At 42.5% G+C, this 22,941-nt stretch overlaps 1 protein-coding gene across 2 annotated transcripts in view; it reads left to right on the forward strand.

Annotated features, from left to right (window-relative positions):
* The window catches only part of PFDN1 (prefoldin subunit 1), a 59,773-nt gene that overhangs the window by 25,751 nt on the left and 11,081 nt on the right, over nucleotides 1-22,941 (forward strand). The window contains exon 4 of one of the 2 annotated variants that reach the window (XR_004968262.1): nucleotides 3,943-4,065. The exons of the other annotated variant lie outside the window; for it this stretch is intronic. The gene's annotated coding sequence lies outside the window, so the exon portion shown is untranslated. The remainder of the gene's footprint in view (nucleotides 1-3,942; nucleotides 4,066-22,941) is intronic. 2 annotated transcript variants of the gene reach the window in all.

Consider the following 22,941-nt stretch of genomic DNA (forward strand, 5'->3'; position numbering starts at 1 on the left):
ACACTGCCCTCATGTACCCCTGGGAGGGAGTTATATTACTTACTAGAAAAGTGAGGACAAGTCCTGTTTTAACCTTGGAAAGCTAGTCTTACTGTTTTTCTTTTTAAAACTCCATATTTACATTTTATTACCCCTATGTAAAGTTATTCTTTAGACTATAATCACTTAAGTGGGTTTGTTTAGGAAATATTTTCATAACAGATTCACAATATGATAATGTTAAATAGATTTTTATCTTTCCTTTATAAAGGTGATAGATCAGATTCTGGGAGGGAATATCACCATTTCATCCTAATAGTGATTAGATCAGTAATGCTGATTGATTCTAGTCAAGGGAAAATACCCTTTAGTATGATAGAGTAAATGTGTTGTTTGTCATTGAGGGAATTTTCTATTTTTAAAAATATTGATAATAAAACTTTTTAAAGAAGATGGCTGAGTGTATACTGCATAATACAGTATGTTATTATTAAAAACGAACAAAGCATAATTTTTAAAAATGAGATGAATATAATTGGGATTTGGAATTATGACTCTGAGTCTTATCTGTCTTTGTAAAAATAATTTTCTCTTTGAAATGTATAGCATGCTACAAAGAGAACTCTTTTTTTTTTTTTTTTTTTTGAGGAAACTCAGTTGTACTTATTTATTTTTTTATCCTCACCCAAAGATATTTTTCCCATTGATTTTTTTAGAGAGAGTGAAAGAGAGGGAGATGGGAGGGAGAGAGGGAGAGAAGGAGAAAGGGGCGGGGAGGGACAGGGTGGGAGATGAGGAGAGGGAGAGAGAGGAAGAGAGAAACATTAACATGAGGGAGACACATCGATTGGTTGCGATTGGTTGCCTCCTGCTTGAGCCAGACCCAAGCCAGACCCGAGCCAGACCCCGAAATCGGGATGGGGATTGAGCCTGTAGGCGAGGTACATGCCCTTGACCGGCAATTGAACCCTTTGGTCCTGGGGGCCGACGCTCTAACCACTGAACAACTGTCCAGGGCAGTTTTACTTAAAGTTGAATTAAAACCTATTGATAGATTAGGAGATATACTAGTATAGAGTGAAAAATACATCTTATATTTTTGCTCACTTTTTGGCGGGTAATGTGGACTTCTTTTGCAATTAGGAAAACTTAGATTCAGCATTCAAATGAGCTACCACTCAATTTTTGACCCCTTGCCTTATGACTCTCAGCTATTTGGAATCCTTGAGATAACTAAGCTTTCAGTGATGTATTTGAACACGTTTTGTCCACCATACTCTTATGTTCTCTCTCTTGTTCCAGAGCAAGGGCCAAACAGGTTCTGCTTCAGGCTCGTCTGCCTGTAGTGAAGCCTCCATAGTATTTTAGGTACATAGTATTTTAGTACTGGTTGACTACTTTCCTTCCTCTCTGCCTCTGACATGGTTTCACCACCCTGGTTAGCTCAGCAATGACAGAATAAAAATAAGAATAAGGAAACTCAGGACATTGTGGCCTGCGTAGTGCCACTTTTGACGCAAACTGTTACAAAGCCAGGGTTGTGAAATAGCTCTCTAGCCCATGATATAAGTAAAATCTAAGAAACTGTGCAAATCCTGACACTTTCACAAAAATGACAATTTTGGTTAGGCAGTGGTTCCTGAAAAAAGTAGGAAGAATAGTGGCAAGAGAACTGGATAGGAGGTGCCTGTGACACTTTGCAGTTGGCTGAGTTCTGAGACTGATGAGAAAATGTTTTGGAGGAGTTCTCATGATTGAGATTTTACTTTGCCTATTGAGCATCATTTTTTCCATAGCATGGGTGGTGACTGGTAGGTACTTGGATGGATGTCCAGTTTTTGCCCTAAGATACTTTATTGTAGAGGTGGTTCTGTAATGCATATGATGGGAGCCACCTTGGAGGTGATGTTAAGTGGACACTATGATATGATGGGCACTGATTCTTGTCTGTGTTTTCAATGGAGAGAGAAGGGCAGGTGAGAGCAGAGCCAGTGATAGAATGTTTTTTATACATTAAACAAGAATTAAACCTTATAGTTCATCTGCTTGCATAGCTTAAAGTTTTGAACCCATTAAAAAGTTCATTTATTTTGTAGTGAAATATAGTATTTATGGAAATATAGATTAAAATACATATAGCTTAGTCAATAATTGTAAAATAAACACCCGTAACAATCATCCAGGCCACAAAATAAAAACCTGGCAGGACACCAGAGCCCCTCCTCACCCCTCCCTTCCTGATCACAATGCTATCCCTGCCCGCTCCCCTCCCAACTACTACCCTAACTTTTGTGATAATTTTTTCTTTTTTCTTTTTTTTTAAGGAAAATTTATTACTTTTATGTACAGAAAACTCAACAGTGTAATTATTTCCCTTTTTAAAAATACAGTTTTACTACCTATATGTGTATCCCCAAAATAGTATAATTTAATGTTGCCTGTTTTTGAACTTTATATGAACAAAATCACTAGATATATTTTTTGCCTTCTTTTGTTTGTGAAGAGCGTCCATGTTACTGGAGACTCTGATTTTTTCATTTGCATTGCTAATAATGGTATTCTATTATATAGATGTGTCACGGTTTATCTTCCCAGACAGTCCATTTTTATCCTTAACAAGTCAAGATGTTCTCATAGAATGTTTGCACAGTTTAACAAACTCTGAGCCTTTGATGAGGGGAGCTATTTTTTCAGACATTCTCTCACTTCAACCCAGGAAAGTTTGAGTCCTGGAGAGAAGTCTACATGTTTCTACTCTAAAAATTAGCTTGATGACTTCCCATCTTCAGTAGCAGCTAGATAGTTAGATACCACTGAGTGTCTTTTTTTTTTTTTTAATTTAAAAAACTAATTGCAAGTTAGTAAATTAATCTCTCTTCTGTTTTTTAGACTTGGGGAGTCTTTGTTGAAGTTTCTCTTATTGTCCCATACATTGGGATTTCAGATATGAATACTCATTTCTTCATGGAGTTCATTTGCATTCTCAACATTTATAAAAATGGATGTTTTAAAAATAGTTTTTAGTTATTTAAGACTTAAGTCTAACAGAGCCTAATGGTTGGAAACTAGAGTTAATAGTGAACTATATATATTCTCTATGTCCTGGTGTCTTAGGGCTTAATGTAGCTATGTAATCCTTTGTGGCTTTCAGAGAATAGGCGTGAGTCCAAAAAAGCCCATATGCTCTTTTTCTGGTTGAATATTCTTTTTTCTTTTTTTAAAAAATATATTTATATTGATTTTTTATAGAGAGGAAGGGAGAGGGATAGAGAGCTAGAAACATCGATGAGAGAGAAACATCGACCAGCTGCCTCCTGCACACCTCCTACTGGGGATGTGCCCGCAACCAAGGTATATGCCCTTGACCGGAATTGAACCTGGGACCCTTCACTATGCAGGCCGAGGCTCTATCCACTGAGCCAAACCGGTTTTGGCAGATGTGAATATTCTTTATTGGTTCTGCAAGGAATGGGCAAAAGTAGGTTCCCATTTGTAATACAAATAAATAATACAATAATTAATAATAATAATAATAATAATAATACAAGAATAAACTCTGTGTTTTGTGTGCTCACAACTGTAAACCTACTTTTGTCCACCCCTGTATTATCAATGCCTTGGTCAGTGTATATGTGTTATGATCCAAATGCTGATTTGCCCAAATGTAAACTATCTATGATATACTTAATTTCCTCAATATAAATATTTCAGGTCTGGTGAGAACTTAGATGCAAATAATTCAAATAGATTTGCCCAACTAGCTAGACAGCCTTTCTTATTTCTCTGTAAAATATGTTACAGAGATTTCACACACACACTCCCTTGCTGTTCATTGATGTGCACCTTCATTTTATGATTAAGGTAAAGAAAGGATTTGCATTCCAATTAACCCAGAGTTCAGCTTTCCAATTAGCCCAGAGTTCAGTTTTTTTGCATCTTGATTTGATTATTCTTTTCTTCCAGGATACATTCCCAGGGATCCTTGATTTGCTTCCTTGGACTACTTGTCTTACCCACACCAGACTATCCCTTTGAATGCTTCAGAGGCTTGTTGAATTCAACCTTCGATACTGCCTGCTTTATATGGTCTATAATTTTCTGCCTTACCATAAATATTTGTCCTTAGCCCCCTTCCTCCCATGCTTGAGAGTTCCTCTGGTCATTTTCAGTCTGTTTAGAGAATGATTGCTTTTGATGAGTTAGACTTTGAATTTTCTTTCATGTTTATTTATTGCATGCCTCCCTGTTCTTATAACTAGAAGGTAAGATGAAGTTGATCAGTACACTGTACCTGCGATCTTACAACTCTTACTCTGAGCCATAAATCACAGGTCTCCTCTAATCTGAAGTAAGTATCTATTAGTGAATTGTTCTGTACTAAATGTGGACAAGGCCACACCTGATTAATGAGCACACTGTCCTTGTCAGCTCAGAAAAACAAGATCCAAACTGATATTTGAACAATAAATAGAGATCTCCAAGTCTACTAGATTTAAAGCAGGGCATTCATTACCCTAAATGCCTATTTAAATACCTTCTGTTGAATTAGGAGTTCTGGATTCTAGCCCTTGCTCTACTCTGAGCATGTCAAACCAGCCACGAGTTTGACATGCTCACTCTACTGTAAACCTCAGTGTCCTAATTTGTAAAAGCAAGAGGTTTGGATTAGAAGATATCTAGGGCCGTTTCTATTAAGTTTATCATTATAGCCTTGGTCTTTTATGAGTTGCCACTTTAGGAGCAATAATGCCCCTTCAAATGAAAAGATGGAGGGAGGCAAAATAAAACAGTTTTCTTTTATGTCCAGACCATTACCTTAATTTAAAAAGTTAATTGGAATCTGTTTCTAAAGCTAAAATAAAACTAGTCTTCCTACAGCTTTGCCAGTTAAAATGTAATAAAAGGTGACAGCATCTCCTTTGATGTTTTTGTAGTAGTAGCTTAAATTAGCGAAATCTCAGAGATGTGCATGCGATGGCTTAAAGGTAGTTTATATTAGGCATCACCTGTTTTAGAGATAATTTTGGATAGAGCTGGGTAATATCTTATTAATTCCACATACATAAATTAAAATAACATACATAGGAAGACATTATTACATTTATTTGTAGTGCTTTATCAAACTCTACTCTCTTATAAAATATGTGATACTTAGAATAGTGGCAAAAATGTTCAGAAAATGTTGGTAAATTATTACATTCCTTGAGTATACATGGACATTTTATAAATGGTATTTTATTGAATTTTGTAGTATATATTTTTATGAATTTTAATCTGTTGCAGGTAGTTATACATAGGGCTTTATGATTTTTATTTTACCATTTTATTCATTTCTCAGAAATTTCACTACATTATTTCACTTATAAATACAGTGTGTATAAATGATGCTATTTAGCTAATTACAGTTAATAAGAGTAGTTTCTCTCACCTCACCTTGTCTTGCTTTCAAACAAAAATCTCTCAACTGCCATCAGTATAATGTTAGAACTCCATAACTATTCATAAAGCCATTCTTTTGGGTACATGACCATAGATATCTTCTAATCCAAACTTCTTGTGAGGAATTTTTCCAAAATGGACACAGATGCATTGTACAACTTTTGTGTTAAAGCAATTTGTTCATTCTATTCTGCTTTTGTTTTTAAGAAAACACATGTGAGGGTGGAACAGTACTCCAGGTCAGGAAGCATTATCAGTTTCCATGATGTTTTATGTGTATTGTTTTTATATAAGACTCTGAAAGCTCAAACTCTGTGTGATGCTATAAAGACATGGAAAATGATTCTTTCTTAGGTTTGGAGGAAGTGATGACTGGTGTTTTTTTGCTGGTGGTATCTGATAATCCCCCCCTCCTTTTAGCTATTCTAAGCATGTTTCGTTGTCAGGCGTTGTCGGACTAAATTGCTAAAAATAACAAATAAGGGGGAGGCTGTTCTAAGGCTAGCTCTTGCCACTGTCTGTAATCTGTTTAATTTAGTTCCTAGGGAGAAAGGGCAAAAGGAACATGGTGCCATTCTCATTGAATGGATTTTTTGTTTAAAGTGCTGACAAGAACATTGTTTGAGCTCTCTCTTTTCCCAAACTCCACTTAGACTGTGGAGCCGGAGGTGGGACTCAAGGAGCATGCTCTGATCAGTGGTTGTGTCAGAGATTAACCCGGCGATTGTGGTCTTTTGCTCATCCTTTAATGTGGCTTTGACAGTGGAAATGTGCAGTTAGGCTGTGAGAGAGGATGAGAGGGAGAGGAATCGTGGTTAAAAAATGGGGGAGTTAGTGTGAGAATAAAGATATCTTTCTATTTAGTACTCTCCCCTAGCTCACTATTCAGAGATTCAGATTGTTTGATAAAATTAACAATATATGCCACTCTTGTACACCTGCATGTCATTTTAACACACTTTGCTAGCTAAAGCTCTACTTGGATTTGGCTCTTGACCTCTGTGTGCCTTAACTTCTCCCTAATAATAGAAATAACTTTCTGGAAAGCAGAGATAGCCATCTAGTACTTGTTTGTAAAGCTGTTGAAGTTCACTGAAGGAATAATTTAAATGCCTTTTCTATACCCTGTTATGTATTTACTAGTGGTGGAGTGTGTGAAAACTAGGAGCAAATTTTCAGTTATATTTCTGGTGTCCTACATCCTTTTTGATTCACCTGAGGACTTACTGATTTGTATGTTCTGAAGTTGCATGTTGATTGATTATATATGACATCCTATCCGAAATCCTTTCTTTTGTGCAATTTTTTTTTTTTTTTTTGTGAGGGGGGTCTGACCTGATTACTTCAGTACCTAAGGAAAAAAATGGATTGCTTTATTGGAGATTCTTGGAGCGTGTGTGTGTCTTGGAAAAGCCTATGTTAATGAAGATCCTGATATTTACTTAAAAATTTGAGATCTGAGCACTTGGACACTGCAGGCTTTGGGAATGTTTACTTTTAGATATTTCTTAAGTTGCTAATCTTCCTTACTCTCTAATTTAATGAAATAATCATTCTAACTTTACTAAAGGGTCTCAAATGTATAATTTATAACACAATGTTCAAGATTATTTGTGCCCTATAGATGATACAGTCCTGTGAGACATGTGGAATGACATATATGGTAGCCCTTTAGATCTTTACAAGTAGCACAAGAATCATTTCTGGTCAGGTTTAATCAGCTCTAGAAATTTGTGAAGAAAAACATCAATTTCCACTCAGATCCTGGACTATCTTTGGCGTTCTAATTCAAAGCCTTCATTAATGCAGACTGTCTTCTCTAGGGAAGGCATCCAAGGAAAACGAAAGATAGGTGGTGCTGAAAAACATAAGAGGAAGAAGGAACTTCTGATCCTATATTAAAGCCTTAAACTGGATCAAGTTTTGAACTGAATTATAAAATATTGATTGCCTAAATTTTTAAGCTTTGATGCTTTCAATATTAGAGGCTGAACTTTTTCATTTATAACTGATTTTTCCTTCCTTCGGAGAACTAAACATTCCAAGATTCGTGACCTAAGGCTTTGGCCAATAATAATTGCTAGAAAGATCAGGAATAAGGTATGCATTTTTTTTTTTTTTTTTAAAAGCATTATTAAACATTTGTTGATGTCTTGATTATACAGATTGCTTTGGGGTTGTGTCTCATTATGTAGGCTTTTTTTGTTCTTACTTTCAATCTTATGCATTAAGGAACCAGCAGTCTATTGTACTTACTATGTACCATGCACTATTATAGGCAGTGAAGACAAAATTAGCCAAGGCCCTGATGGCCTGGAGCTTATATTCTGGAGGGTGGGAGGAGAGACAGATAATAAACAAATAATATAATTGATGAGTGCTAAAAAGAAAAACACAGCGTAAGGAGGCAGAGAATGATGGGAGTGTATAAGCTTTTTTATATAGTGTTGACAGGGAAGGTTTATCTGATAAGGTGATATTTGAACAGAAGCCTGAAGAGCAAGAAACTATGTATACATTTGGCAGAAGAGGTTTCCAAGCAGAGAGAACAGCAAGTATAAAAGCTTGGAGGTGAGAGCACAGTTGAGGAGTTGGGAGAACATCAGGGAGGCGAGTTCAGCAGTGAATGAGGGGTCCTTTTTCTCCACAGCCTCTCCAACACTTGTTATTACTTGTCTTGTTGATAATGGCCATTCTAACAGGTGTGAGTTTTGATTTGCATTTCCCTAAGGGCTAGTGTAGTTGAGCATCTTTTTCTATATCTGATGGCCATTTGAGACAACATGAATGGACTTTGAGAATATCATGCTAAGCAAAATAAGTCAGAAAAAGCTAAGAGCCATATGATTTCACTCATATGTGGGACATAAAACTAAAACTCGTAGACACAGACAACAGTGTTGTGGTTACCAGAGGGAAGGGTGGGGACAATAAAGGGGGCCAAATAGATGGTGATGGAAGATGATTTGACTTTGGGTGTTGGGCACAATGCAATATACAGATCATGTATCATAGAAATGTACATTTGAAACCTATATAATCTTATTAACCAATGTCATCCAATACATTTAATTTAAAAAGGATATGAATTCTGGAATCAAATGAATATGAATTTGAACTCTGACTCTGCCACTTCCAATTGGGTAAATTACTTAGTGTCTCTAAGCCTAAATATCCTTTTCTGTAAAACAGCAATAACGGTATTGATGGAGAGGGACAATAAATAACCCGTTTATCTCCTGCCTAAGTGTGGAACCAACTGAAAGGCAGATTGATATAAATATTCTTACATATTTTACCTTTATTACTGATAAAGATTAGGTTGAAGGATGTGGCTTAGGTTGAAGGGTGTGCAGCAATAATAATGGTTTCTAACACTACTCCAGAATTAGGCATACAGATTTGATGAACTTACCCAACAAATCTCTAAATGTGCAGGACAGCCACAGGTTTCTCTGCAGGGGCAGGCAGAGCCTGTCTGTCAAACTCATGAGGAAAATGTGTACCTTCTGTAAATAAGGCAGATCCTGGAGGAGTGGAAGGAGCTGAGTCACAGATCCTTTTCCCAAACATACTAATCAGAAAAGCCTTCCTGAGAGTAGCTTGAGGAGCCCGGGACTAGAACTAATTTAAACTGGAGGTGAGGAGGATGAGCATTTCTCCCTTACAAAAAGTACCTATCTACCTTGTAACATGATCCGTGTGAATCACACAGTGCTGTGCCTGGCACACGGTAAATACTCGCTAAGTGCAGGTTTTGTTTTTTGCATATGGTGGATGCTCAGTAGCTATTTACTGATTGAGCGTATGCCACCAAATGCTTATAAGATAAAGTTTTGTTGTGTGTGTTTTTTTTAAAATTGGAAAAAAACTAGAGGTAACAAATGCTATCATTTTGTAATATTTACTCTCTTTTTTATTTGTTTTTTACAAAAATAAAAACAATACTAGTGAAATTGAAGTCTCCTTTGTTACATCCCTCCCAAACTCACCTCAATCTTATTCCCATTCACCAAAAGCAATTACTAACAGGTATTTGGTATATAGTTTCCCATTCCATGTTTCATAGCATCTTATATTCAACAAATGACATCATACAGGGGTAGGCAAAAGTAGGTTAATATTAATACAATCCTATCTAATAAAAGAGAAACATGGTAATTAGCGTACGACCGCTACCCTTCCCATTGGCTAATCAGCGAGATATGCAAATTAACTGCCAGCCAAGATGGCGGCCGGCAGCCAGGCAGCTTGAAACTAACATGAGGCTTGCTTGCTTCAGTGATGGAGGACTCCAACGTTCCCCGCCTGCCGCTGCCGGCCTCTGAGCTTGCAGTTTGAAACATTGTTACAAATATAGAAGCTAAACAAAACCCCAGAAACCTGCTTTCAGCCAGCCAGGATCTCAGAGGTGGAGTTGAAACAGTGTTTCGATTATAGAACCCAAACAAACCAGATATCTGCTTTCAGCAGCGGAGGCCTAAGAGCTGGAGCCAAGCCTCAGAGCTAAGCTGGCCCAGAATATAAAAAAAGAAATAAAAGAAAAAAAGGAGCAGTTTGGAGCTTCAGTCACCCGCCAGCCTGAAAACAGCCCTCAGCCCCTCACCCAGATTGGCCAGGCACCCCAGTGGGGACCCCCACCCTGATCCAGGACACTCTTCAGGGCAAACCAGCCAGCCCCCACCCGTGCACCAGGCCTCTATCCTATATAGTAAAAGGATAATATGCCTCCCAGCACCGGGATCAGTAGAGCCATGAGGCCTCCCGGCACCGGGATCAGCATGACAGGGGGCAGCGCCCAAAACCCCTGATCGCCCTGCGGCTCTGTGTGTGACAGGGGGCAGGGCCACAACCTTCCTATCCGCCCTGCTCTGTTCCTGACAGGGGAAGGCGCCCCAACCCCCGATCAGCCCTGCTCTGTGCCTGATGGGGGGAGCTCCCCAACCCTCTGATCGCCCTGCGGCTCTGTGTGTGACAGGCTGCGGTGCCCCAACCCCCTGATCAGCCCTGCTCTGTGTGTGACGGGGTAGAGCCATAACCTCCTCATTGGCCCTGCCCTGAGTGTGACAGTGGCGGCGCCCCAACCCCCTGATCGGCCCTGCTCTGTGGGTGATAGAGGGCGACGCCCCAACCGCAAACCACGGGCCCTGCTCTGTGTGTGACAGGGTAGAGCCATAACTTCCCCATTGGCCCTGCCCTGAGTGTGACGGGGTGTGGCGCCCCAACCCCCTGATCCACCCTGCTCTGTGTGTGACAGGGGGAGGTGCCCCAACTCCCCTATCGGCCCTACTCTGTGAGTGACAGGGGGGAGCTCCCCAACGCCCTGATCGGCCCTGCTCTGTGCGTGACAGAGTACGGAGCCCCAACCCCCCTGATGGGCCCTGCTCTGTGCGTGACAGGGGGCAGTGCCCCAACCCCCTGATTGGCCCTGCTCTGTGCGTGACAGGGGGGAGCTCCCCAACCCCCTGATGGGCCCTGCTCTGTGCGTGACGGGGGAGCTCCCCAACCCCCTGATCGGCCCTGTTCTGTGCGTGACGGGGGAGCTCCCCAACCCCCTGATCGACCCTGCTCTGTGCATGACAGGGTATGGAGCCCCAACCCCCCTGATGGGCCCTACTCTGTGAGTGACAGGGGGCAGCGTCCCACCCCCCTGATTGGCCCTGCTCTCTGCGTGACAGGGAGTGGCACCGCAACCTCCCCATCGACCCTGCCTTGAGTGTGACAGGGGGCGGTGCCCCAACCCCCCAGTTGGCCCTACCCTGAGCGTCACTGAGGGTGGCATCGCAACCTCCCAATCCGCCCTGCTCTTTGCGTGACAGGGGGCGGTGCCCCAACTCCCCAATCGGCCCTGCTGTGAGCCCGACCAGGGGCTGCACCTAAGGATTGGGCCTGCCCTCTGCAATCCAGGAGCAGGCCTAAGCCAGCAGGTCGTTATCTCCCGAGGGGTCCCAGACTGCAAGAGGGCACGGACCGGGCTGAGGGACCCCCCCCTCCCACCCAAGTGCACAAATTTTTGTGCACCGGGCCTCTAGTATATTATATATAAATTATATATATATTACACACATGCGTGCGCGCACACACAGTAGAGCAGCTGTCGCCAACCTTTTGGACCACGGTACTAGAGGCCTGGTGCATGAATTTGTGTACGGGTGGGGTCCCTTGGCCTGGTTGGCGATCAAGGCCTATAAGAGCTGGTCAGCTGGGGGGAGGGATCGCGGGAGGTGGGAGGGCACTGACCACCAGGGGGCAGCTCTTGTGTTGAGCATCTGCCCCCTGGTGGTTCAGTGCGCGTCATAGCTACCAGACCGGTTGTCTGGTCGTAATGGTCACTCAGGCTTTTATATATATACCAGAGGCCCGGTGCACAAAAATTTGTGCACTTGGGGGGGAGGGGAGGGTCCCTCAGCCCGGCCTGTGCCCTCTTGCAGTCTGGGACCCCTCGGGAGATAACGACCTGCTGGCTTAGGCCTGCTCCCGGGTGGCAGAGGGCAGGCCCAATCCCTAGGTGCAGCCCCTGGTCGGGCTCAGCAGGGCTGATTGGGGAGTTGGGGCACCGCCCCCTGTCATGCACAGAACAGGGCGGATTGGGAGGTTGCGATGCCACCCTCAGTTACGCTCAGGGTAGGGCCGATTTGGGGGTTGGGGCACCGCCCCCTGTCACACTCAAGGCAGGGTCGATGGGGAGGTTGCGGTGCCACTCCCTGTCACGCACAGTGCAGGGCCAATCAGGGGGTTGGGGAGCTCCCGCCTGTCACTCACAGAGCAGGGCCCATCAGGGGGGTTGGGGCTCCGTACCCTGTCATGCACAGAGCAGGGTCAATCAGGGGGTTGGGGAGCTCCCCCCTGTCACTCACAGAGTAGGGCCGATAGGGGAGTTGGGGCACCTCCCCCTGTCACACACAGAGCAGGGCCGATCAGGGGTTGGGGCGCCGCACGCTGTCACACAGAGAGCCGCAGGGCGATCAGGGGTTTGGGGAGCTCCCTCCTATCAGGCACAGAGCAGGGCCGATCAGGGGGCTGGGGCGCCGCCCCTTGTCACACAGAACAGGGCCCGTGGGGGGTGGGGGGGTTGGGGCGCCGCACCCTTTCACACACAGAGCAGGGCTGATCAGGGGGTTGGGGCACCGCAGCCTGTCACACACAGAGCTGCAGGGCGATCAGGGGGTTGGGGAGCTTCCCCCTATCAGGCACAGAGCAGGGCTGATCAGGGGGTTGGGGCACCTTCCCCTGTCACGAACAGAGCAGGGTGGATAGGGAGGTTGTGGCCCCGCCCCCTGTCACACACAGAGCCGCAGGGTGATCAGGGGTTTTGGGCGCTGCCCCCTGTCACGCTGATCCCGGTGCCGTGAGGCCTCGTGGCTCTACTGATCCCGGTGCTGGGAGGCATATTACCCTTTTACTATATAGGATAGAGGCCTGGTGCATGGGTGGGGCTGGCTGGTTTGCCCTGAAGGGCGTCCTGGATCAGGGTGGGGGTCCCCACTGGGGTGCCTGGCCAGCCTGGGTGAGGGGATGATGGCTGTTTGCAGCTGGTCACACACCCTTCAGGGTGGGGGTCCCCACTGGGGTGCCTGGCCAGTCTGGGTGAGGGGCTGAGGGCTGTTTTCAGGCTGGCGGGTGACTGAAGCTCCCAACTGCTCCTTTTTTTCTTTTATCTTTTTTATTCTGGGCCAGCTTTAGCTCTGACTCCAGCTCTGAGGCCTCTGCTGCTGAAAGCAGGTATCTGTTTGTGTTCCTTAATCGAAACACTGTATCAACTCCACCTCTGAGATCCCGGCTGGCTGAAGGCAGGTTTCTGGGGTTTTGTTTAGCTTCTATATTTGTAACAATGTTTCAAACTGCAGGCTCAGAGGCCGGCAGCGGCAGGCGGGGAACGTTGGAGTCCTCCATCACTGAAGCAAGCAAGCCTCATGTTAGTTTCAAGCTGCCTGGCTGCCGGCCGCCATCTTGGCTGGCAGTTGATTTGCATATCGCCCTGATTAGCCAATGGGAAGGGTAGCGGATGTACGCTAATTACCATTTCTCTTTTATTAGATAGGATATAAATACATGTGTATATCTATATACTAGTATATATAGTTTACTCATTTAATTGCTATAGGGTATTCTATGCAAACATATAGCTTTCTGTATTTTATTCAAAGGACCCATTGTAGATAGCTCCAGTATACACCATGTAAATGTGGCCAATGGACCTGATGACTCCTTCCATTGGTAGCATAAATTTAACTATTGTTAGGGCTAGTCAGTGGGCTCAAGGATGCAAGTGCCAGCAGGTTAGTGATATCTGCTGCTCTTATTTCCTAATAGCCATGGATTCTGTGGTGAAGCTATCTCATAAACTTGGTGATCTCTGCCCATGCTTTAGAAATGGAGTTCACTTGTGTATTTCACAGGATCAGTCAGGAAGGAGAGGCAGATCAGAGTGGGATCCAGGATTCCAGATTTGAGGTTCTAACCACTATGGTATTCACTCAGAAATGGGGATTCCTAGGCCATGGTTGGGCCCTCTAATAGCTGGGGGGTCCTTTTTAGGGGTTCTTTTAGGGGTTCTTTTAATTTTAGGGGTTCTTTTCTTATAAAATAAGCTTCTTAAACACCAACTCTTTTTTTAAAAAAATATTTTTATTGATTTTAGAGAGGAAGGGAGAGGAAGAGAGAAACTTTAATGATGAGAGTGAACCACTGATTGGCTGCCTCCTGCACGCCCCCTACTGGGGACGGAGCCCACAACCTGGGCATGTGCCCTTGACCGGAATCGAACCTGGGACCCTTGAATCCACAGGCCGATACTATATACACTGAGCCAAACCAGCTAGCACATTACTTAATACCAACTCTTCAAGTAAAGAGATAAGTGGCTTCTAAGTGGTCTAGCATCTGGAAATTGAAGAAAGGGCAAAATGAAAACCACGCCTTGAAACATGTTTGCAAAGAAGTGTGCCAAGTGCTCTTTTATGACTCCAGTGTCATTATAAACTTAATTGGTGTTATGTCAGCTACTTAGATCAGAGCCAACAGTATATTAAACTTTATTCTGTTTGTACCGGTTCCATGGTAACTTGGGTGGGTGTGGAAGTAGGGACAAGTGGCAGCTGTGACGTCTGATCTATAGAGTGATTTCATCATGATATGAGCCCTGCATCACCGTGCATGGAGAAATGTCACTGGGTGATGTGACCTGACCTCTCAGTGTCCCTACAAACACTCCAAGTGATATGTGCAACTATCCTGGGTTGCTTGTCTGACCTCGAGGTTTAGCTTAAGAGTTAGAGAACAGTAGTGTCTTGGTGATACTGACCAGTATAACTGCGTTTTCCTTTTCTCTTTCTTAATGAAAAGAGAGGTTTTTTGAAAGCTTTATGAATAGCCCTTTGATATTGGAGTGTATTTGTCGTTCTGCCCTCTCCTAACCTGTACAAATCAGCACAGGAGGTGCCCATGAGTCATTCATCTGTGCCACGGTGGCTTTGAGCTCTTGCTTGTTTTCACTGTCTCCAGGTCCTTTTATGGGTTTCCGGTTGCCATATCTCTATTTTTTTAGTTGTATAAATACGTTACTCGATTGGAAAGTAGTACTGTGATCACATAGAAGTTTCCTTACCCTTGTTTGTCCATTGGCTCTCCCAGAGTGCCTTATTAACTCATTAATCTGAATGTTTAGGGCTTCTGCTGATAACTTAAAGTTAATTTTCAGAAATTAATTACGTCATTTTATTTTACCCTGGCCAATTTGTGTATGTGTTACTCTTAAGTGTTTGGGTGGAGTAAAGATTGATTTGCTGTGAAAATAATTTATTAGGAACTTGACTTGCCATGCCTGTTTTTAAAACACAGGAATTTCCTGTCCTATCTTTTCTCCTTTGTGATGCAGCGTTTTGAGAAGACTAGGAATTATTTTTGATTTTTAATTGAGGTAAAATTCACAATGTTGGTGCAGCCATCACCATGTCTAATTCTAGAACATTTTTATCACCCCCAAAAGAAACCCCTTACCCATTAACCAATCCCATTTCTCTTTCCCCCAGCACCTGGCATCCATTAATCTGTTTTGTGTATCTATAGATTTGCCTATTTTGGATGTTCATATAAATGGATCATACAGTATGTGGCTTTTTGTGTCTGGCTTTTTTGACTTAGGTTAATGTTTTCAAGGTTCATCTGTGTCATACTATTTAGCATGTATCAGTACTTCATTCCTTTTTTATAGCAGAATAATATTCCATTCTATATATATATATATATATATATATATATATATATATATATATATATATATAATCACATTTTGTTTTTCTGCTCATCAGTTGATGAACATTGGAGTTGTTTCTACATTTTGGCTATTATGAATAACCTGCTATGCATATTTACAAGTTTTTGTTTGAACACCTGTTTTCATTTCTCTTGGATATATATGTAGGAGTGGAATTGGTGGGTCATATGGTAATTTTATCTTTTAATTTCTTGAGTAACTGCTAAACTGTTTTCCACAGTAGCTGGCATCCTATATATTAAAGCCTAATATGCTAAGTGTCTGGTCATCCGTTCAACCAATCAAAGCGTAATATGCTAATGATATGCTAAGGCCACTCAACTGCTTGCTATGACATGCACTGACTACCAGGGGGCAGCCAGTTGACCAGTTACTATGACGTGCACTGACCACCAGGGGTCAGATGCCCTGACTGGTAGGTTAGTTTGCTGCTGGGGTCCGGCCAATCGGGACTGAGCGAGACGGGTCAGACATGCCCTGGACCCCTCCTGCAGTTCCTCCCTGGCTGGCCAACTTCCTGCGTCCCTCCCTGGCCCCAATGGTGGGTGGGTGGGTGGGAGGTAATCAACCAAAGACCATCCTATATAATAAAGGGATAATATGCAAATCGACCGAACAGCTGAATAACCCGTTGCTATGAGGTGCACTGACCACCAGGGGGCAGATACTCAACTCAGGAGCTGCTCCCTGGTGGTAGTGCGCTCCGACAGGAGGAGCACTGCTCAGCCAGAGCCACTGATGAGTGCAGCCGCGGTGGTGGGATCCTCTCCACCAGGATGTCTGGGGAGCAGGCCTAAGCCATCAGTTGGACATCCCCCAAGGGCTCCCGGACTGTGAGAGGGCCCAGGATGGGCTGAAGACCCCCCCCACCCCGAGTGCACAAATTTCATGCACTGGGCCTCTAGTCATTTTATATTCCCACTAGCAATATTAGAGGGTTCTAATTTCTCCACATCTTTGCCAACACTTATTTTCTATTTTTGATTATAGCCATTGTAATGGGATAAAGTAGTATCTCATTGTGATTTTTATTTGAATTCCCTAATGACTAATGAGGTTGAACATCTTTTCATGTGCTGTTGGCCATCTTATTTAGAGAAAAGTCCTTTGCTAATTTTTAAAGTGGGTTATATATCTTTTTGCTGTTGGGTTGTAAGAAAATAGAAATTCTTGCTTGAACAAGAGAGTAGGATCAGACTGACTTCAGGCTTTTGCTGCACATACCTGTGTGCTAGTCTTGCACCCACAGTTGAGTCAATTACACCTCCACTTCCAAGAATGCAAGGTGTTGCCCTTACTTCCTCACTCAGAAGACACACCCTTACCTTCCCCTTTACCATGCCTACAGGCCAAACTCCACAGTAAACACTGTTGATTTGATCCTCTTGCTCTAGTAAGATTTGGGCAAACTAAAGATAAACTATAACAGTAACTTGTTTTATTTGGAAGACTTGTAGAATTTTATTAGTCCTTACTGACTTGGCTTTCTGACCCTGGAGAAGCAGAAATAAAACAATGTATAATGGGAAACCTCTTGCTTTTATAAAGTTTGTTTTCATGAGGTTTCTTTATTCTGTACTGTACACATTTATTTCTTACATGTGGTGGAACTTAGGAAAGTATTCCTTCTGGGCTATAAGTTTTGGGTTTTGTTTGTTTTGTTTTAGAAATGAATCAAAGACCCCAGGGTTGTGATACTGGTAGTGATCTCTCCATCCTTTTCCTGATCTCTTTTACTCAGTTCCTGAAACAGACAAATACTTGTCATGTTTATTATATCCTTAGTACAGTTATACTACACACAATTCATAGCTGTGGCATTTAGTGGTCTCTGAAGGATATTCTCTTTGCTGCTTTATTTCCTGAATGAAGCATTTCAGCCCTTATAATCATTTCCTTGGGCATAATTATACTGACACTTCTACAACTCTTGTGTTGGACCTGTGCAAAGCCCAGTGTATCACTGAAGATAGGAAGTAAAATTATTTGACCTGACACTGCATTACGTATGCTCTTAGGACTAATTTGTGACAATTAAAATCTCAGGTTATTTTCCTTCCTGGAGTTTTTGGGTCAGGTCTCAAAGAGCCATAGTGAGGCCGCTTGATGTAACACTCCCCTCCCCTGCCCCCAACGATTTCTGACTATTTCTATTTGAATGCCTCCAGTGATTTCTAGTGATCTCTTCCTTTTTCTTGAATGCTTCTCTTGGTTTCTGATAGTTTCCCTCCCACTTAGTGTTATTTGCTGGTTCCTCCTCTTCTTTTCAGTCTTACTAAATGTTGACTTTCTACAAGACTAAGTAAATCCTCTTATTCTGTGTTCTTTCTCTAGGAATTTCAGCCTTCTCATGGCTTCAGGTATTACCTGTATGCAAAATTGTATCTCCATCCCAGACTTCTATGAACTTCAGACCCATTGCACTTGGATGTCTTAGGTCTCTTCAACTAAAACGCCTAAAACTAAACTCATAATGTTCCCTTCCAAACCTGATCCTCTTACGAGTTATTCTTGACATTTACCCCCCTTCCCCACACACACCCAACTTCTAATTTCTAATGGAGGTTATAGTGAAGTACTTGGTGAAGTCCTCTTGTTGATTTTTCTTGTAAATATTTCTTAAGTCTATCTGTTTTTCTCCATTTCCCTTACCACCACTAAGATGTTCTCTCTTTCCAAGACTATTGCAATGGCTTCTAATAGGTTTCTCAACATTCACCCTTGTAGTCTCTAGTCCAGTGCTAACCAACCTTTTCTACATTATAGCACCCAGGAAATAATATTTGCATGATTCATTGGGATAAGTTTGGACAAAAGGTGCCAAGGTTGGAGGCAACTGCTAATGGGGGTTTTTGGCTGCCCTGAAACCCACCCACCCACTCTAGGAATTAAAGAGATCAATATCTTGGGCACATATGTTACCTGTTCATGACTTACTGGGCATTCTGTGGGAAGCTCTGTTCTAACTCATTCTCTACGTTGTAGCCAGAGTGATATTTTCTTTTCAATGGAAATTTGATTTTTGTCACTTCTGCTTAAAACTTGGTGCCTTTTCATTATCTTCAAGGCACATTTTTAAAAAAGATCTTAAAAATTGATTTATAGAGAGGAAGGGAGAGGGAGAAAGATTAACATCAATCGGCTGCCTCCTGCATGACCCCTACCAGGGATCAAGCGTGCTACTGCAACCTGGGCATGTAGTCTCCTAACAGGGAATCAAACCATCAGCCTTTGGTGTATGGGATGATGCCCAACCAAGTAAGCCACACTGGCCAGGGCAATATTAAATTTTTAATATGGCATAAGATCCTGAATGATCTGACTCAGCCTCACCAGTTTCATCCTTTATATTCATTCATTCTCATATATTCATATTCTCTCTTTCTCCTTCCCTCCCCACCTCCTCCTTTCCTTCACTACCTCCCTCCCTCCCCTTCAGCCTCGCTGACTGTCATTTAGTTTCCAGACCTGCTGTGCTCCATTTGACCTTTGTACTTGCTGCGCCATTTGCCTGGAATTGGCTCTCTCCCCCACTCTCACCTCTCCATTTAGTTAATTCTTACTCATCCTTAGAGCTAGTTCAAAAGTGCTTCTATGATTTCCTTAATTATACCAGGTGTTTCCTCCTTTAGACACTGTGCTTTTCCCTCAGAGCCCTCGTAAAACGGTAGTTAAATGGCTGTGTATGAATAAGTGTGTGACTTGCTCACTGCTCTAATCCCAGTGCTCTTTGGGTCTAACATATTGGGTGCTCAATAAATGTTGGTTAAATGAAATATATGTCAGTTCTTGGTGTTGGGGATGAAACATTAATCAAGTCCAACAAGCTCCCTACTGTTTTTCAGATACAGAATATAATAAAGAAATAAGCAGAAAGTAGAATGTAGCAAAGGTGATGATTTAGAGACTTACTCCTTTTAATTGAGTAATCAGGGAAGTCCTCTTTGAAAACATGAAGTGAAAAGAAGCAGCCAACCACTTAAATGTTATCCAGAAGAACAGTCCAGGTTGGAGGTACAGATGGTGCCTTAAGATTGGAATTATTTTGATGGAGTTGTGTAAGCAGTCAAAGTGGAAAAGTGGGGAATTAGGTTGGAGTGCTTGGCAGGGATCAGATCATGCAGGGCCTTATTGCCCAGGTTAGGGAGTTTGGATTTTATTCTAATTTTCATTGCAAGACATTAGAGAATTTTGAGCAGAAAGTAACCTGATTTACATGTTAAAAATTCATGACAGCCCTGACCCGCACACCAGAGGGTCATGGGTTTGATTCCTAGTCAAGGAGATGTACTTGGGTTGCAGGTTTGATCTGGCCCTGTGCAGGAGGCAACCAATCAGTGTGTCTCTCTCACATTGATGTTTCTCTCTTTCCCCTCTCTTCCCCTTTCCCCTCCCTTCCACTCTCTCTAAAAATCAATAGAAAAAATATCCTCGGGTGAGGATGAACAACAACAACAAAAATCATGACAAACGTTCAGGCTTGGATGATGGAGGCTTGGACTAGGATGGTAGTGGAGCTGGATAGAGAGAATATTATCTATCTATATATATAAAAGGCTAATATGCTAAGTGTCCCTCCTACTGTCTAACCCAGGGGTGGGCAAACTTTTTGACTCGAGGGCCACAATGGGTTCTTAAACTGGACCGGAGGGCCAGAACAAAAGCATGGATGGAGTGTTTGTGTGAACTAATATAAATTCAAAGTAAACATCATTACATAAAAGGGTATGGTCTTTTTTTTTTTTTAGTTTTATTCATTTCAAACGGGCCGGATTCGGCCCGCGGGCTGTAGTTTGCCCACGGCTGGTCTAACTGTTCATATGACGTGCACTGACCACCAGGGGGCAGACGCTCAATGCAGGAGCTGCCGAGCTGCAGTGACTTGGCAGTGGCGGTTCTCAGGAGACGGACCCCAAAACCAGAGAGGAGGGCTGCACGATTCCACCTTTGACTGTGGGTTATGTTGTTGCTGGGGCACTATCAGCCCTGAATCTGGTTTACTGTACACTTACATTTGCGTTCCACACCCTGTACCACAGCAACTTTGCAGAGTGCCCTCTCGCACTCCAGGGTCCCTCAGGGGATGTCGGAGAGCCCGTTTCAGCCCAATCGCTGCAGGCCAGGCTGAGGGACCCCACCTGCTGGAGGGACCCTTGCTTACTCCGCAGAGGCCAGGGAGGGACTACGGGAATTGGCTCCAGGGCGTGTCCGGCCCCTCTTGCCCAGTTCCGCCCCACCAGCCATCTTCTAATTTTCTTTCAATGTGCACGAATCTGTGCACTGGGTCACTAGTTTAGGAATATATTTGGAAGTAATTTAAGAGTTGCTGATGCATTGGATGGGTTATATGGGGTTTTACTAAATCTGTATATAGAACATATACATATTAAAATTATACAGATTTATTTAATCTGTACACAGAACATATAAGAAACAACTAGATTTAGAGGCAGAAGGGGTGAAATTGGTAGAGGAAATATCAATAATTTAAGATACATAGATGAACTTATTTTACTGGCAGAAAGTAGCAATGATTTGAAATGACTTCCAATGAAAGTGAAAGAAGAAAGTACTAAAGCAAGGCTGCATTTGAACATTAGGAAGACAAAAATGACTACAGAATAAATACACAACTGTAACACAATGAAGATACCAAAATTGTTTAATATTTTGCTTACTTTGGTTCAGTCATCAGTTCAAATAGAGACTGCAACAGGAAGTCAAGAAAAGGCTGAGATTCGGAGGGGCAGCAATGGAAGAATTAGAAAAGATGACCAATAGCAAAGATGTGTCACTAGAAACCAAGGTTAAGATCATTCGTACCCTCATATTCCCAATTATTATGCACAGATACAAAAGTTGGATAGTGAAGAAGGTTGATAGGAGAAAATTAATTCATTTGAAATGTGATGTTGGAGGAGAGCTCTGAACTGCCCCAAAGAAGAACAAGTGGATTCTAGAGCAAATTAAGCCTGAAACATCACTGGAGGCAAAAATGACAAAACTGAAACTGTCCTACTTGGGACAGAGTTCGTTGGGAAAGAAAGTAATGCTGGAAAAAAACTAGAAGGCAGCAGCAGGAAAAGAGGAAGACTAAATGCAAGATGGGTTGACTCCATAGAAGAAACATAGGCATGAATCTACAGGTTCTAAGCAGGGCAGTTGAGGACAGGACATTGTGGACATCACTCATTCACAGGGTAGCCAGGAATCAGAGCTGACTCAGTGGCCCTTAATACGCATAGGGTTTAAAGAGAAGAAAAGATTCAGGGATGGCTTCTGTTTTTTGTTGGTTTGTTTGTTCCTGTGGTTTTTAAGTTGAGCAATTAGATGAGTGGTATTCACTAAGATGGAGAAGACTGGGGGGAGCGGAGAATGAGGTGACTATAAATCATCTTGGTTTGACATCCAAGAGGATATGTTTTGTAAGCAATTGGATGTATAAATCTGGAATTAAGGTGAAGTCAGGGTTGGAGATATAAATTTGGGAGTAATTTAAATTGATGTTTAAAACTGTGGGACTAGCCTGGCTGGTGGCTCAGTGATTTGAGCATCAGCCTATGGGCCAGGAGGTCATGATTTGATTCCTGGTCAGGGCACTTGCCCAGGTTGCGGGCTCAATCCCCAATAGGGGGCGTGCAGGAGGTAGCTGATCAATGATTCTCTCTCATTGATGTTTTCATCTTTCCCTTTCCCTTTCTCTCCGAAATTAATAAAAATATATTTAAAAAAATAAAAATGTGGGACTAGTTGAGAGTTTCTAAGAGAAAGTGTAGATGGGGAAAAGAGAAGTTCCAGGATACCTTCCTGGAAAATGCCAACATTTTGAAGTTGAACATCGGAGGAGTAGTCAGCAAAAGAGAACTTGGAGTGTAGCCAGTGATGTAGGAGGAAAATAAGAATGTGGTATCGTGACAGCTAAGAAAAGAAAGTATTTTAAGAATTGTGTTGAATGCTGTTGATGAGTAAGAATGGGTTGAGTAAGAGAATAGAGAAGTAACCACTGCTTTAGACAACAGAGCTCATTGGTGAGCTGGACCACAGTCAGTTTAATAGAGTAGATCCGCGGTTCTCAACCTGTGGGTCACGACCCCTTTGGGGGTCGAATGACCCTTTCACAGGGGTCGCCTAAGACCATCGGAAAACACATATATAATTACATATTGTTTTTGTGATTAATCACTATGCTTTAATTATGTTCAATTTGTAACAATGAAAATACATCCTGCATATCAGATATTTACATT

Source organism: Myotis myotis, unplaced genomic scaffold (assembly GCF_014108235.1).
Source record: "Myotis myotis isolate mMyoMyo1 unplaced genomic scaffold, mMyoMyo1.p scaffold_m19_p_6, whole genome shotgun sequence".
In the NCBI taxonomy this organism is placed as follows: Eukaryota; Metazoa; Chordata; class Mammalia; order Chiroptera; family Vespertilionidae; genus Myotis; species Myotis myotis.